Source organism: Paramormyrops kingsleyae, chromosome 10 (genome assembly GCF_048594095.1).
Source record: "Paramormyrops kingsleyae isolate MSU_618 chromosome 10, PKINGS_0.4, whole genome shotgun sequence".
NCBI lineage: Eukaryota > Metazoa > Chordata > Actinopteri > Osteoglossiformes > Mormyridae > Paramormyrops > Paramormyrops kingsleyae.
The window spans coordinates 12,163,295-12,180,018 of record NC_132806.1 but is presented as its reverse complement, the minus strand read 5'-3'; the positions used below and the strand labels follow the sequence as shown (position 1 = coordinate 12,180,018).

Genomic DNA, 16,724 nt, shown 5'->3' with positions numbered 1-16,724 from the left:
AAAATGTAACCAAAATTTAATTCAAAGTTAAAGAATAAAAGAAAGTTAGTTTTGGCTGTTCTTATTGAAATTCCTTGGATGTGTTTTTCATATATATTCCCTCAGGAGGTCAACCCTGAAATGTGGAGTGACTCATCACTAATCAGAAGGCAATACCTAAACCCACTGTCAGGCCCATGCAAACACTCAGAGCTCATAGGCATGTTCATCTGGAGCCCACACATTAGCTGTTCTTCAACCACTAAGCTATTTGACTTCAATAGCACAATCTGCTCCAAACTCAAGGTATAATCATCCATCCATCCATTCTCCTCCACTCATCTGTACCTGGGTTGCGGAAACTGCAATCTAAGAAGAGGTTTCTAGACTTCCCTCTCCAGCCACGTCTTCCAGAGAGATACCAAAGTGTTCTTAGGTCAGCAAAGAGATAAAATCTCTCCAGTGTGTCCTAGGTCTGCCACAGGGTCTCCTCCCATTTGGACATGCCCAAAACACCTGCCCAGGAAGGCACTTAGGAAGCATCCTAACCAGATGCACAAACCAATTCAGCTGGTTCCTTTCAATGTGCAAGAGCTGCAGCTCTATTCTGAGCACAGCGACTCTACTCTGAGCCCATCCCAAATGTGTGAGCTCCTCACCCTATCCCCAAGGCTAAACCAAGGAAGCATATTCTCACCCCTTATATCTGCATTCTCATTCTTTCTGTCAATACCAAAGGTCATGATCATAGGTGACAAGTAAATCTAAAGTTTTGCAATCCAACAGCTTTCTCTTCACCATAACAAACTGGTACAACTTCCACATACAGTGCCCTCCCTAATGTTTGGGACAAAGATACATTTTTCCTTGATTTACCCCTCTGCTCCTGTTTAAAATTTTAAATCAAACAATTCTGACTTGATTAAAGTGTACATTCCAGACTTTAATAAAAAGTTAATTGCATACATTTCATTTTCACCATATTTTTATAACACTTTTTATACAAATTCTCACTCATTTCAGGGCACCATAACGTTTGGGACCATTGGCTTCACATGTGTTTGTGATTGCTCTGGTGTGTTTCATTGCTTCATTAGAGGAGGCATAAGATACTTAGGCTTGCTTCTACCATTTGGAGTCTGTAGTTGCCATTGTTAAACATGAAGAGAAGAGCTGTGCCAATGAAAGTCAAAGAAGCTATTATAAGGCAGAAAAACAAGAATAAAACCATTAGAGACATTGGGTAAACTTTAGGATTACCAAAATCAACTGTCTTGAATATCAATAAGAAGAGAGAATGCACTGGTGAGCACAGTAATCGCAAATGGACTGATAGGCCAAGGAAGACCTCCACTGCTGATGGCAGAAGAATCCTCACTATGTTAAAGAAAAATCCCCAAACGCCTGACCAACAGATCAGAAACAGGAGGCAGGTATGTCTTTGTCAGAGACTAATACCCACAGATGACTTCATGAACAGAAATTCAGAGGCTACACTGCAAGATGAAAACAACTAGTTACCCACAAAAACAGGATGGCCAGATTACAGTTTGGGAAAAGTACTTAAAAGAGCCTGCAGTATTCTGGAAAAAGGTCTTATGGACAGACGAGACCAAGATTAACCTGTATCAGAGTGATGGCAAGAGGAAACTGTGGAGGCGAAAAGGAACTGTCCAAGATCCAAAGCATACCAGCTCATCTGTTAAACATGGTGGTGGGGGTGTTGTGGCTTGAGCATGTACAGTATGGCTGCCACAGGTACTGGCACACTTATCTTCATTGATGATTTAACTGCTGATGGCAGTTGCACAATGAATTCTAAGGTGTAAAGAAACATCTTATCTGATCACATTCCAGTAAATGCCTCCAAATTCATTGGATGGCACTTTGTCATGCAACAAGATAATGATCCCAAACATCCTGCTAAGGCAGTAAAAAAAATGGAAAATTCTTGAATGGCCAAGCCAGTCACCTGATTTAAATGCAATTGAGCATGTCTTCCATATGCTGAAGAAGAAACTGAAAGGGACAAGCCCCTGGAACAAGCAGGAGCTGAAGGTGGTGCAGGATAGGCTTGGCAGAGCATCACCAGAGAAGATACACAGACGTAACCAGGTGCTGAGTATCGCAGACTTTGCAAGCAGTCATTGCATGCAAAAGATATGCAACAAAGTACTAAACATGACTGCTTTAATACACCTACCTTTTTGTTGTCCCAAAAATTAGGGTGCCCTGAAATGAGGGTGACTATGTAAAAAAAAATGTAATTTCTACATGGTGAAACAGAAATGTATGCAAATAACTTTATATTAAAGTCAGGAATGTGCACTTTAATCTAGTCAGAATTGCTTTAATGTAAACTTTTAAACTGAGGAGCAGCGGGGTAAATCATGGGAAAATGTATCTTTGTCCCAAACAAAGGCACTGTAACTGCTACACTGACACACCTGTCAATCTCCTGCTCCATTTTCCCCTCACTTGTAAACAAGACCTCAAGATACTTAAACTCCTCCACTTGAAGCACTAACTAATCTCCATCCTAGAGGGAGTAATCCATCCTTGTCTGGTTGAGAACCATGGCCTCCAAATTAGAGGTCTTGGTCCTCATCCTGGCCACTTCACACCTGGCTGTAAACCACCTCAGTGCACGCTAGACATCACTACTTGATGAAGCACATAGGACCACATTCTATGCAAAAAAAGCAAAGATATTATCCTGAGGTCACCGTACTGGACACCCTCCATCCTTTCAGTGCAGCTAAAAATTCTGTCCATAAAAATTATAAAACTGAATCGGTGGCAAAGGGTAGCCCTGGCAGAGTCAAACACCCACCAAGAACAACCTGACTTACTACCGGTAATGCAAACCAAATTCTCGCTCCAGTTATACAGGGACCTAATGGCACGTCTGCCAGTCCAGAGGCACTGCCCCCATTCTCCAAGCAATGTTGAAGTGCTGTGTCACCAAAAACAGCACATCATCATCCAGTCTTCAGGAATGTCATCCACCCCTGGGGCCTTACCACTGAGGAATTTTACTACTTCAGTGACTTCAGACTTAGTAATAGAGTTGCACTGATGCGATATTCAGATCGGAGCCGATCCAGACCTATTGGACGGATTGGGTACCAGCCATACGTGACATCCACGTCCGATACTTACATATTTAGGTTTTGGCAGTCTCAAAAAAGTAGCTCCCATGTTATGTCAAATCCATTTGTACAATCAATCGCATGGCAGCTCTCTCCCAATTTAGATGTGTTTTTGTGGCATTCAAGCTGAACGCTAATGCTGCCACTCTTTTGGTGTGAGTGCAGTGACTTCCGCCTGCTGTGTCATCATGCGCATATCCTTTGCAGTAGGAGGAGCATAAGAACATCAATAAGAGAGTGACAATCTGGAAGTATTTTACACTTTTAACAGCAACTAGTAGCACAGCGATTCGCAGACAAGTGGAAAATCCCAATAAACACAGAGCGCACAATTGTACAAGACAATGCCAGTAATATGAAAAAAGCAATGAATGATTTGGGAGACGCTAGCTTGGGTGGTTTTGCGCATTCACTAAAGTTTGTGATACAGGATGGGCTGTGATTGCAGCAGAGTGTTCCGCTGTTGCCAGTGGGAGAAAAATTGTGGGGCATTTTAAGTATTTGCCACTTGCGTATACTCCATACAAATACTCGCATGGAAGATATTAAAATTGAACTGCAAATGCCTTAAAAATGCTTAAAACAAGATGTACAAATGAAGTGGAACAGTAACATAATACATGTTTCTAGTAGCCTAATTAGAGATTTTTTAATTGTACATTTTTTCATCTGTATTTACTAGTTTAAAAATAATTATATATACAATATATACTTATATTAAAATATTAAAGTAAAAAGAGCTCTTGTATCAGAATCTGTATCGGCAGTTGTGTGTTGGAATCAGCCATCCCTACTTAGAAATGGGCAATGATTCTATTTCCTACCAGAAGGGCATGTCAGCAGGATTCAGTAGGTCCTCAAAGTGTTCCTTTTACCATCTGACTATATACACCAATTGAGTTCATCAACACTCCATCCCTGTGTAAACAGCAAGGGGAAAACCCTGCTTCCCCCTCCTGAGTCACCTGACAGAATTTCTTCAAAGTCACTGAAAGTTTCTATGGCTTCACCAAACTCCACTGACACTGAAGTTTATGCTTCTGGAACTGTCAATGCTACACTAAGCTTGGTCTGCCAGTACCTGTCAGCTGCCTCTGGAGTTCCACAAGCTAACCAAGCTCGGAAGGCCTCCTTTTTCAGCCTGACAGCTCCATTTACTGCTGGTGTCCATCACCTAGTTCAGGGACTGCCGCCACAATAGGCACCAACAACCTTATGGCCATAACCGCCTCAGCAATGGAGGCACGGAATATGAGCCACCTGGGCTTAATGACTCTAGTCTCCCTCAAAATGTAAGAAGTTCTGCCAGGATGCGAGTTAAAGATCTCTCAGACAGGAGCCTCTGTCAGATTGCTCCCAGCACACCCACACTATATGTTTTGGTCTGCCAGGCCTGTCTGGCATTTTTCCCCATCATCTGATCCAACTCGCCATCAAATGGTGATCAGATGACAGCTCGGTTCTTTTCTTCCCCAGAGTACCATAAATACGGCCACAAATCTGATAATACGACTACAAAATCAAACATTTATCTATAGCCTAGGGTATCATGGTCCCAGGTGCACTTATGAACACCCTTATGCTTGAAAATGGTCAAACTGACTAGCACAGAAGTCTGATAACAAAGCACCACTCAAGGTCAGATGATTGGGCGGAATGTCCTGCCCACTTACACGCCTCCAGGTTTCACGGTCATTACCCACATAAGCATTGAAGTCTCTCAAAAGAACAATGGAGTGCCCACAGGGGGTACCTTTCAGGACCCCACCCAAAGTATCCAAGGCGGTCAATACTCTGAACAAATGTTCAGTGCATAAGCATAGAAAACAGTCAGATCCTGTCCCCAAACAAAGTCAAAGGGATGCAATCCTTCACTGGGGTGAACTCCAAGATACTGGCACCAAACCAGGGGGCTATGAGTAGACTCACACCTGCCCGGTACCTCCACCTAGGGCAAGTCCAGCCCCATTCCAAAAGCTTGGTTCCCGTGCTATGTGTTGAGGTGAACCCAACTATTTCTACTCCAGTGTAGGAAATTAAAGAAATATTTAGGGGGCAACTTTTGCTCCCCACTGTCTAAAATATGGGGGCATTTCCAAAAATTTGGGGGCACTTAAAAATAGTCATTAATGCATAAAGTTTCTGTTTTTAATGTGAAATGCACCCAGATTAAAATGCATACAGCAATCACTACTTTGTGCCATCATGAGTAAACAAAATGCATACTACTGCTGTTTCAAAGACAACTGTGCAGTCATCTGTATGTGTGAAAGAAAGCAGAAAACAGTTCTATTTAGGCTCTGTTTAGGCTCTTAAGAGCCTTTGTATATGTATCATGAATTAATTTATAGATGAAGTGAAAACTTCATCACAGTCTTTGAAATACTATTTAACGGTGTATTTTATAACACCCATCATGGAAACTGCTGAAGGTTTATTAAAAATATTTGGGAAAATAAAAGGCAGCATTGTACAACTGTGAATGCAAACCAGTCCCTTCAACAAAAATCAAATATTGTAAACTATGATATATTAAAACTGTGAGCCGTTTGGCAATGTTTTAAAATGAAATGAAACAAGTACCAATTATTTTTTTACTCCACCAACTACCTCTTGAGATGCTTACTGAATGGTTTGACTTTAGCTGTGAATTTCGGGAGTCTGTACAACGATACAACAAAGCACTTGCATTTTTTACACCCATGAAACAATACTATTGGTTTTAACATGCAATAAAGGGTGTATTGATATAAACAGGACGGTGTCATCATATAACTAGTTTTGAAAATATATCAATGTACCACAAAAATTCGATATACTGCCCAGACTTGGGTGACTGAAAATGTTGTTGTTGAATGGGTGGCAAGGCCATGGATAATCAGATGATCCATAGCCACTCCCCTAGCAAAGATTGGCTTATTTGTTTTTGAATGAACTTTATTAAAAAATAAAACTGGAAAAAGCCAAGTATCATAAGAACATTAAACAGCAGTGCAGAGATACTGCTACATGTTATATTAACTTATGTACTTACATGGGGTGAACAACAGCACTGTTTAATACAAATGTGTGTTATAGGCAGAAATGGAAAATAAATTAAATTAATATAAATAAAATAATGGCTTAATGTAACTGTACATGTATTTTTCTTCTCTTGAAACCTTGGGGCAATTTTTGCCCCTTGATCACAGTTTTTAGGGGCATTCTGAGATTTCTTGCGGCATTTTTGCCCTTTGCCCTCATTAATACCCGACACTGATCTAAACGGTATTACTCTACCTCCCACACTAGTTCAGGCTCCTTTTCTACCGGATAGTTTACATTCCATGTTCCTAAAGCCAGTTTCAACGATCAACGATTGGTCTGCCCAGGCCTTTGCCTACTGTAGCATGCAACCTCCCATGGCCCCCTCTTTTAAGTGGTGGGTCCACAGGAGGGCAGACCCAGGAAACTCTTTCGAGCTTTGCCCAGCTGGGGTCCATGGGTAGAGAGCTGAACAACAGGCACTCGCCTGCGAGCTCCCCCCAGGTCTGGCTCCAGGGAGAGGCCTTGGTCTCCCTAATCCGGGCAAGGTTGCATGGTACGTCCTTATTCTTTTCCATCATAGGAGTCTTCTGAATCTGAATTTTGTGCCATTGTATTCTATGGATTGTACATAGATTGTATGACAATAAAGACCCACTTGACTTGACTCTGGCCTCTCACATAGGACCAATTTGCCTTGGGAGACCCTACCAGGGGCAACTGTCCCTGACAATATAGCTCCTTGGATCACAGTGCCAAACAAACCTCTCCCTCACAGTAAAGTGGTGATTGGTGGAGGAGGGTATAACCATATTAAAAATCACTCAATGTACAATACAGATGTTAAGATTGTAATAAATTGAGTGTAGTCATTTTACAGTTAATTTACCATTCACAAAAAGATGGTAGAGAGCTCTTTGCTTGCTAAATTCTATTTCACTGTTTTTTCATATAGCTGAGTGCAGCTGTATGTTATTAGACAATTAAAATTTGATCCCTTCCAAAAGAACTACTGACTACAGAAACAAGAGGACTTTGCCTGGAGGAACTGTCTGCAGGCAGGACAGCCGAGAAGGGGCTGCGCCTACAAGTGATCGTCTAATCTAGTATGGGTAAAGGAGACAGGTATCCAATTTCTTAATTTGGTCTCCCTCTCCCTCTCTCCCCCTCCCGCTTTCCCTCCCACAAATTGATAAAAATTATTTGCATTAATGGAAGACTGGATCTAATTCACTCTGCTTTAGTACAGACCGTGTTTGCCAAGTGCAGAGGTGATACCGACAGGCTACATCAGTCATGTAAGCATTAAAGCTTAGATTTATTTAAAGAATTAGACAGTGCATTTATTTATAGATATACATTTTGTCAGATCTGACTGTAAACATTGATCGTGTGAAATATCATATTTTTAAAGAGTAACATAATAACCAACAACAACCAAAAAAAAGGAACACACAAACAACTACACATCACCATTTAAAAATAAGAAAAAGTGCACACGGGGAAGCAGCGTTCACTTTCAATACAAGTTTAAAGCCGCGCTGTACACAGTGCCGAAGAAAAATAATCCGAGGAAACACAATTTAATATACAGGATATATAAACACTTCCATTTAACATGCGGAACAGTGGTTGTTGGGAAACTTGACTAACATTCAAAGTGTAATCTAAAAACTGGGTAAACAACCATAATGCAGCGGGATTAACGCAGAAGCACATCCATATTCATTCAACGACGCTAAACAATGTCACAACTAAACATGGGAGTCTTCCAACTTTACTTTAAGACCGCGATAAAGAGTTCCCCGGAGAGAGAAAAAAAGCCATCACAAAACACAAGTTATACCGAGATGGGCCGTGCATCAGGGTCAAAGTAAGAAACAAAATTTGTTAACTGCAGATACTGAACAAGTGAGCAAGGTCAAATCTTCAGGTCCAACAAGCCTGTAATGGGCATATCTGATTCTCTGTCAAGGGCAGTGGGGGAGGCAGTTTAATAAAATGCATATCGATTGGACTGACATGCACACAGTAGAGAGCTTTTGTAATAATCATGTATAGCTCTTTAAGACGTGCAGTATGCGTGTTCTGCCATTTTTCCTAACCGGCAAAAACTGCTTCCAAACATTACAGCGCATGCGTAAATGAACATTACGCTGAAAGTTTTTGCTACTCTTGAATGTTTAGCAGAAGTGGAGGTTTCTATGTTAGTTTTAACGAGTATTATCATAAACGTTATTCATATTTTGTTGGTATTTGTGTTTATATTCTTACAGACTCCAAAGTCTGTAAATATGGAACCACATTTTACCATTAAATCCGTCGGTACTTGTGCATTTGTTTTGCTCATAGAAGTTTTACTTGCACAATAAAGTTCTGAGGGCAGAAGAAACAATTATTGGTTCTCTCTCTGAATCATGTTCTGTGGACCAGTAAAGGACCAGGCAGTCTCAGGTAAGTGAATATAGTGGCGCTTGTTTGAATGGCTGTTTCAACATACTAACAAAACCAGATAATGCATCATTGTAGAGCAACTAGAGGCGGAATCAAGATATCTGATTGGTTCGCCCGACCTCCTCCAGTTGCTTGGACCCATACATTACAATGTGCTTGGACAGCGAATTCTAGGTGTCCACGTTTTACAAGTTCAAGGCAGAGTTGTTTTTTTACTGGTGAAAGAAAGTTATTATTCCACGACTATCTAGCCTAGGGAATAAATAGGACTACTGTGTGGTTTGCTCTGTGTTGGAAGGGAATGCTGACGAAAACGATTGAAATGGTAAGAACTCATATTCCCATACAAATTATTCAGTTCCTACTTTAAACATCTTAAGCTTTTTAAACAAAGATTTCCAAACCTTACAGCCTTGATTTAATTTACACATTAACAACTCCTAAAAATGTATCTGATCCTTGTAATGAAAATATTTTAATGGCACAAACGGTTTACACACTTTATTATGACTTCATAAAATGTCTGTCCCAACCTCACTTATTTTTAAATAGATAAAAATATTACATTTCTCAAAAGATTGTCATAAAGGTTTGTTTCATTGTTTCAGATGATGTATTACTCTTACTGTCCTTTACGTGCAGGGTGACCTCTGGAGTAGGTGGGCACATTTCAAATGTGCCAAATACAAGAAACACTTGTCCACTTTTTGTGACAAATGTTGAGAAAAATAAACTTTGTTCAGTTTTTATTTAAACCTGCCTGCATGTTTTTTTGTTTAAAATATTCAAAGATTTTTATAAAATTGAGGAAGAAAGACGTTCTATCACATTACGAGGATACATGGTGCACATAATGTGGCTTCATGGTTAAGGAAGCGCACTTGTAATTGAAAGATTGCAGGTTCGAATCCCCGACCAGCAAGGCATCACTGAGGTACCCTGAGCAAGGTACCGCCCCCAAGCACTGCTCCCCGGACACTGAATTAGCTGCCCCTTGCTATGTCATGAAAGTCACATATGGGTTAAATGCAGAGGACACATTTCGTTGTTGCGCACTGTGTGCTGTGGTGTGTTAACAATGACCACTGATCACCTAATTCTAATTCTAAAATTCTAAAAACCAACCCATATATACACATACACAGACACTCCAAGACAACACACAGACACACACATATAAGGAAGGCACACATTGAACCTTAAGTTTCACCTGTTCACCTTTTTACAGAAAATGAGAAGGCAAGTTAGTCTGCTTAAAAAAATAAGTATTTGTACAGTTTTTTTTTTAATGTTGAAAATAGGTCGCCCACACCCAAATATAAGAGGTAAAAAGTTGACATTTCTTATGTGTCTGTTTCTTAAGAGTCTGTTATGATTAAAGCCATTCAGCTATATATTTGGGGTACTGATAGGAACTATAGAAGCTTGGCTTCAAGAGGAAAAACATTTTTAGGTTACTTTACTTTCATTACTATTTTACAAACACGCAAAATATTTTTGGCCCCAAAACACATAATTTGGTAAGCTTAATATCTCTTCTTGACACAATATCAATATTGTGAAGTTAATCCTTGTATATTTTGGACAAGTCTTGAAACTACAGCATATAAAATTCAGCAAAAACAACACTTAAAAGCTTAGGAAGCTAATAACTACTTCACCAACGATGATCATTTTATGACATTACATTCTTATCGTGGTGTTAAATTTCCTTATAAAAACTGCTACCCAACTGAAAACTATCGGTAGCAGATTCTGGCAGCATAAAACTGTGTGTAAAAAACTGCTACCTCACTGAAAACTTATGGTGCCAGAATCTACTGCCTATAGATTTCAGTGTGATTAGCAGTTTTTCACATGCACTTTTATGCTGGCAGAATCTCCTGCCTATAAATACGTGTGGAAAAAAAACTGCTACCAGACTGAAAACTATAGGGAGCAATTTCTGGTAGCATAAAACTACATGTAAAAAAAACTGCTACCATCTTTAATAATACAGGAACGTTATTTTGATATAATAAATCCAATGTCCATTCAAAACTATGGGAAGGATATTTTGGCAACAAAGGAAAAACTGACCGATATACCTGAACATTTTGCCTATGTAGAAAATTCTGGCAAAGCAGCAAAAAATGGCAGAACATGGGGCCAGCCAAACAGAAGGTTTCTGCAACTAGCCTGGGGGACTTGAGGCATACAAATGCTACGCTTGCACGTTACGACAGCCTCTGAACAGCTAATTGTGTCACCTAAGAAACTGAATGCATTCAGCCTGAGATAAAAATTTGAGAAGTATATCTGGTGAAAATTATGCAAAAGAGTCAGCTCCAGCGGCAGCTTTAATGGAGAACGTGAGGCTAAGAGGCAGCGCAGCCATTGAAGGCTGACACCTCCGTGACAATTCGGGCTGTCTCCCCACTTATTTTAAGGTCATTTTCACGGGGAGCCTTTAATGGTGCTTATCATCGTCTGGACTTGGGCTGGATGAAAATGTCCGTGAGGGCAACGAGAAGAGAAGCCTTCATGATGCAGCACATGCAAATTTTCAGTCAGGTGCTGCTAGTAATCAATATGGCCACACAAACGAGGTATATATATACAGAAACAATAAATGCTTAATATCGCCAAAAAAATAACATTCACCTTTCTAGGCCTTCAACTGTCTACAAGTTTTGTTTATTTGAACAATACAAGCCATGTGTCACACCCAGCTCCGTACGATCCTCGTGTGTGCCACGCCCACCTTATTACCTCATGTTAATCCCTGATTGTGATCACCTGTGTCCTCTTATTTCTGGCTAGTCTTGTGTATATTAGTCCGCGTCTCCCACTGTCTCCCAGATCGGTCATTGTGTAGTGTCATGTTGTCATGTCCGATGTCTGCCCGGATCCCTCAATAAACCCCGGTTTCCTGTCTGACTGGCTCATCTCGCCTGCTTCCCCGGCTCGCCTGCCTTCTGAACGTGACATAATAACCGATCTCCCCAAAGGCACGACGCAGCAGACCGAGCACCACCGGCTCGGTCTGCTGCAAGAGATCGTGTGTTGGCGGTCCCAGCCCAAGGTCCAGGAGGACCCCGTAGCCATGGCTCTGGCCAACCGGGGCGTGGACCTCCTTATCACTACCAGTCGGCGCGCCTGGGCCAGGACGGGATATGCGCAGTAAGGGACGCTATTCCCCGGATCCCTAAAACCCTTAAAGGGGCAACTCCGGACCTGCCTGCGGTCCCTGCAGCTGCCGCCGCTCTGCCCTGCTGCGGTGCCCCCTGATGGCCACGTGTCGGCGGCGCCCGCTGAGGCGCTTCCTGATGGCCACGTGTCGGCGGCGCCCGCTGAGACGCTCTCTGCTGGCCGCACGCCCAAGGTGCCCACCGAGGCACCCGTCCTGCCCGGCTCGCCCGCGGCTCCGGCTGCACCGCCCGCCACGCCCGCGGCTCCGGCTGCACCGCCCGCCACGCCCGCGGCTCCGGCTGCACCGCCCGCCACGCCCGCGGCTCCGGCTGCACCGCCCGCCACGCCCGCGCCACCACCCGCGGCCACGCCTGCTGCCTCACTGGAGGCCCTGACTCCAGTCCCAGTCCCCGAGGAGGTCCCAGCCAGCCTGATCACCGCTCCTTCCTCCTTGGAGGAGGAGGAGCTCGAGTGCGACCCCTCGGGGACCTCCTTTATGACTCCCTCGCCCTTGCCCCGGCGAGGCCGATACCCCCCAGGACCCCGCCTTTCCGTGTCCTGTAAGGGGAGGGAACACAGGCGTCGGGCCCAGATCCCGCCCGCCCTGCCCCCTGGCTCGCCCGTGCGCCCCCTGGCCGTCGCTCGGTGGCTGCCTGCGGGTCCTCCGGCTCTGGGTCGGCGGTCTCCTCCGGGTCCCCCCCTGGTGCCTCGGTGCCGGTCCTCGGTCCCGCCTCCGTGTCGGCCGCCTCTGGGCTCCCCTGCTGCGGCGGGGCGTCAGACGGCGCCTTCCCCGGCTGCCCCCTGCCGCGGCTGCCCCCTCCTGCCTGCCTGCACCGGTGGTCCCTCCTGCTCCCTCCGTGTCCCCTGCGTCTCTCCCTCGACCCGTTCCCTTGGCCCCTGTGTGGTCCCCTCCTGCTCCCTCCTACCTCTCGCCTGCGGCCCATCCGGCCGCAGCCCGTCTGGGTTCCCTCGGGCTCCCCTTTCTCCCCCGTCCGTGCCTGTCTGGTCTCCCCTGTCTGCTCCTCGTCCCTTCGTCCCTCCTGTTTCTGCTCCTTCGCCTCCTGTTGTGCCTCCGTTCACTCCTGGCCCTTTTGTTCCGCCTTTCTCCCCTTCTCCTTTCCTGGTCCGTCTGTCGGCGTTTCCCGTTCTGTGTCGGGTCTTGTCCTGGCCTTTGTGCCTGTTTTGTGTCTCCGTCCTGTTTCCTGTGCCTCGTTGATGGTCTCCTTTTTTGTCTTTCAGGTCTGGCTCCCTTGTCTCGTCCGTCGCCTCCCCTCAGGCGTGCCCGCCTTTTGGGGGGGGGGGGGGGGGTCTGGCACGCCCAGCTCCGTACGATCCTTGTGTGTGTCACGCCCACCTCATTACCCTCATGTTAATCCCTAATTGTGATCACCTGTGTCCTGTTATTTCTGGCTAGTCTTGTGTATATTAGTCTGCGTCTCCCACTGTCTCCCAGATCGGTCATTGTGTAGTGTCATGTTGTCATGTCCGATGTCTGCCCGGATCCCTCAATAAACCCCGGTTTCCCGTCTGACTGGCTCATCTTGCCTGCTTCCCCCGGCTCGCCTGCCTTCTGAGCGTGACACCATGCTGAAGTAATCCAGCTAGTTTAAGTTCAAGGGTCCTCGTTGGTTTTTGTTGGCTTCATTTCACACTTTTTGACTTTTTTTTCCAATGTATTACTTGCGACAGACGAAAATCTGATTGTTTTTGATTTTATGGCAGCCTCCAAAAATCCGGCAGCTCTTCCTCTACTGCGTCCCATTTTCTAGACTGTCACATAGTGAAAGACTGGCCCTAGCTATGAAGTTAGTTCACTGCCATTTAAAAAAAAAAAAACAACAATTCACGAGACAAATCATGTAATCATTTATTTGCTTGGATAAGTGCCCCCCACCCCACCCCACATCTGAGATACATCTTCTCCTAGTGACCTAGCTTCAACAGTCTAATACTGGTACTCTCTGGCTCAATGCCTCACATTTAAATATGTGTAAACATATGTATACAAGTAAATATAACATGTTTATTATCTGGATTAGCCATAAACCCAAACTCAAAAAAACAGTACAGATCTGAGGAGAACAGTCCAAGTTTAATTTTTGGTACTCCCTCCCACATCTAAAAGACAAGGCTGTCTTTCCCTTATATTCAACTTCATATCGAGGGGGAAATAAATTTCAATCTGACGGTATTCCGACTATTAGAGCACAGAGACTACGCCGGGTACTGGTGCAAATACAAAAATATAGATCTTATCAAAACATTTAAATCCTGCTAATGCATATGCTGATTATCCTGAATTATGAAATACAAGTGCCCTTCAATATTAAAGCGTTCGGGCTCAAAATCAAGCAAGGTGTAGCTTGAGTCATTTTCATTGCAGTTAAACCGTAGGTATCGTCGACAGTGAACTCGCGCCGTCGATAGATCCATTAATCAGCGGGAACTGAGAAAATTGGTATTTTGGACGGCTAACGTGTCGATTATACGTTAGGGTGTTCGGTAAAATAAATAATGTTTGATTTGGTGTCAAACTCGGGCAAAATATTTTACAAAATAAGTCAATTGAAACAACTAAAAGAAACGTTCAGATTTTGTATGACTGCTTTAAGTACCACAAACACTGGGTCAGAAATGTCATTCCAGCATTTAGGTTACACTAAGGTTTTAGTATCACAGCACATTTGTGATTAGCGGACGATCAACCGACCCAACGTGGTCCGTTATCTGACGATGATGACGGTGATTACCGTCGGGTTGAAGCACGTTCGCCGAAAGAAAATCCCAAAGTGGGAAAAACATTCAGGATTTCATACAGCATCAGTTCAAAACGCAAACTCTAAATTTAATTAGACCACCAGGTCATCTGGTAAATCACATGTATCACACTACAGCTTTTTTTCACCAAATAAAACGTGGTAAAGAGTTACAAAAGGTTACATTTACACGTCAAAAGCTTTTATCCAAAGTCAATTAATTAAAACAGTAGAGAAAACCGTGAATTAGTCGCGTTAAACGCAGAACGGACATAGCCAGTGCGTTAAATGACATAGAAAGACGAATAAGCACGTTAATTAAACAACACGATGATGTTCATTGTAACTGCACTGAGATTCTGAGACGTAACACACACACACACACACACACACACACACACACACACACCAAAGACGGACCGGATCGGACCAGGGACAGACTCGGCCGCCCTCTCATCCAGGAGTGACAGGTCCTCAAAAGCGAACCTTGGGCGCCCTCTTCCGCGGTCAGCTCGGGAAGCGCATGTTAAAAACACCGAAGTTGGATCCCGAAACTGCGTCTTCTGGAAGGGCGCGCGGCGGCGGCGGCTCTTCCTGCACTGACTCGTTCTCCGTCGCGTGCAGCCGTACAGTCCTCATCACGTTTTCACGCGCTAGCGGAGAGCCGTACAGAAAGTTGGCGGCGGCCGCCCCGTGACAGCTAGCTGGGAAGCGTCGGAGGACCGGCGGGTTACACCTGGCGAACGGCTGCTCGGAGGACCGGTCGGAGTTTTCTGGAGGCAATGAGGTTACGTACATACTCGTGTATCAAAATAAAACCAAACAGTGTCAGCACAACCACGGCACCTCACACAAACCACTTAGCGACGTCTGTTCCCCGAAAGCAGGCTAGCCTTCCAAATGAAACTTTGTAACCCCTCCAACCTCGTCACGGCGACGGCTGTCCGGCAAAGGACCCCCAAATGCTGGACTACTTACCCCGACCACTCCTCCGGGACTGAATCTCTCTCTCTCTCCCACTGCGTCCGCCTCCTTGACGGTTACTAAGCAATCGGTCGACGAGGCGGCAGTGGCGCTAACGAGAGCGAGCTCGTGCGCGCGCCCCTTCCGGAATTGTGGGAAACTGGAGGACGTCACGATCTCGAAGCACCTTCCGCCTGGTACGGCGGACCCTGGCGCCATCCAGTGGCGAGTTAAATCGTTACTCGCGGTTTTCTTTTCAGAGTCAGGGGTCGGTGCTGATGGTGCGATGGTGTTCAGACAGGCACGTCTGAGAGCTCAGTTAAAGAAGGCATCTGTGACACGCATGTTAAAGATTATAGGGCATGCAAAGACCTCAGTGGATTTGGACTCTATGCCAGTGAACAGAAGGTCACCAGTTCAAATTATCTGCTTGACAGAGATTTCCCCGTAACCCCAACTGCTTCAGGGACTTGCCAAACTTGTTTTTCAATTGTATACACAAATAAATGTAGTTGGTTAGAGATTTTGGAAAGAGCAATTCAGTAACTCCCAACTAGGCCACTCATAAAGGCACCCTTAAATACACTGCAAAGTTTGTAAAACAGTACAGGTTTATAAATTAAAGTTGCCTGTAATCACCAACAAGTACGCTGCGATTGTCAAATGGCTGCCCAAAAACCTATCTCCTGATGAAATGAGCTAAATGAAACATCAAATTAGCAATGAGATGCCAGAAAACCCATGTTAGTGGGATTTACCATCGCTACATTAATGGGAGAGATAAAAGAAAATCACATACGCCAGTCCATCATCAATCAGTAAGCGAGGTCATCATCAGAGACAAAATAAGGCAGGAAAATTTCTGTATTTGGGCTGTAAAGTTAAGCCTGACTACATACACTGATTAGCCATAATATTAAAACGACTACCAGTTGAATAAGTGAATAATGCTGATTATCTCATTGAAATGACACCTGTCAAGGGTGCAATTATATGATAGGCAAGTGAAGTCAGTTCTTGGAAGCAGGAAAAGTGAGCAAGTATAAGGATCTGAGCAATTTTGATAAGGGGGTCAGAACATTTCTGAAATGGCAGGTCTTGTGGTCAGTTCCTACCAAAAGTGATCTAAAGAAAGCCAACTGGTCAACCAGTGACAGGGTAATAGGCACCCAAGGCTCACTGATGCATGTGGGGAGCGAAGATTAGTCTTTCTGCCCTGATCCCA

General features: G+C 44.2%; 1 protein-coding gene across 1 annotated transcript in view; it reads right to left on the bottom strand.

The window, feature by feature from the left end:
- enox2 (ecto-NOX disulfide-thiol exchanger 2) overlaps positions 1–15,645 on the bottom strand; it is a 162,276-nt gene extending 146,631 nt beyond the window's left edge. Inside the window, exon 1 of the mRNA XM_072717311.1 lies at positions 15,515–15,645. The gene's annotated coding sequence lies outside the window, so the exon portion shown is untranslated. The remainder of the gene's footprint in view (positions 1–15,514) is intronic.
- Positions 15,646–16,724: the final 1,079 nt, after the last annotated feature.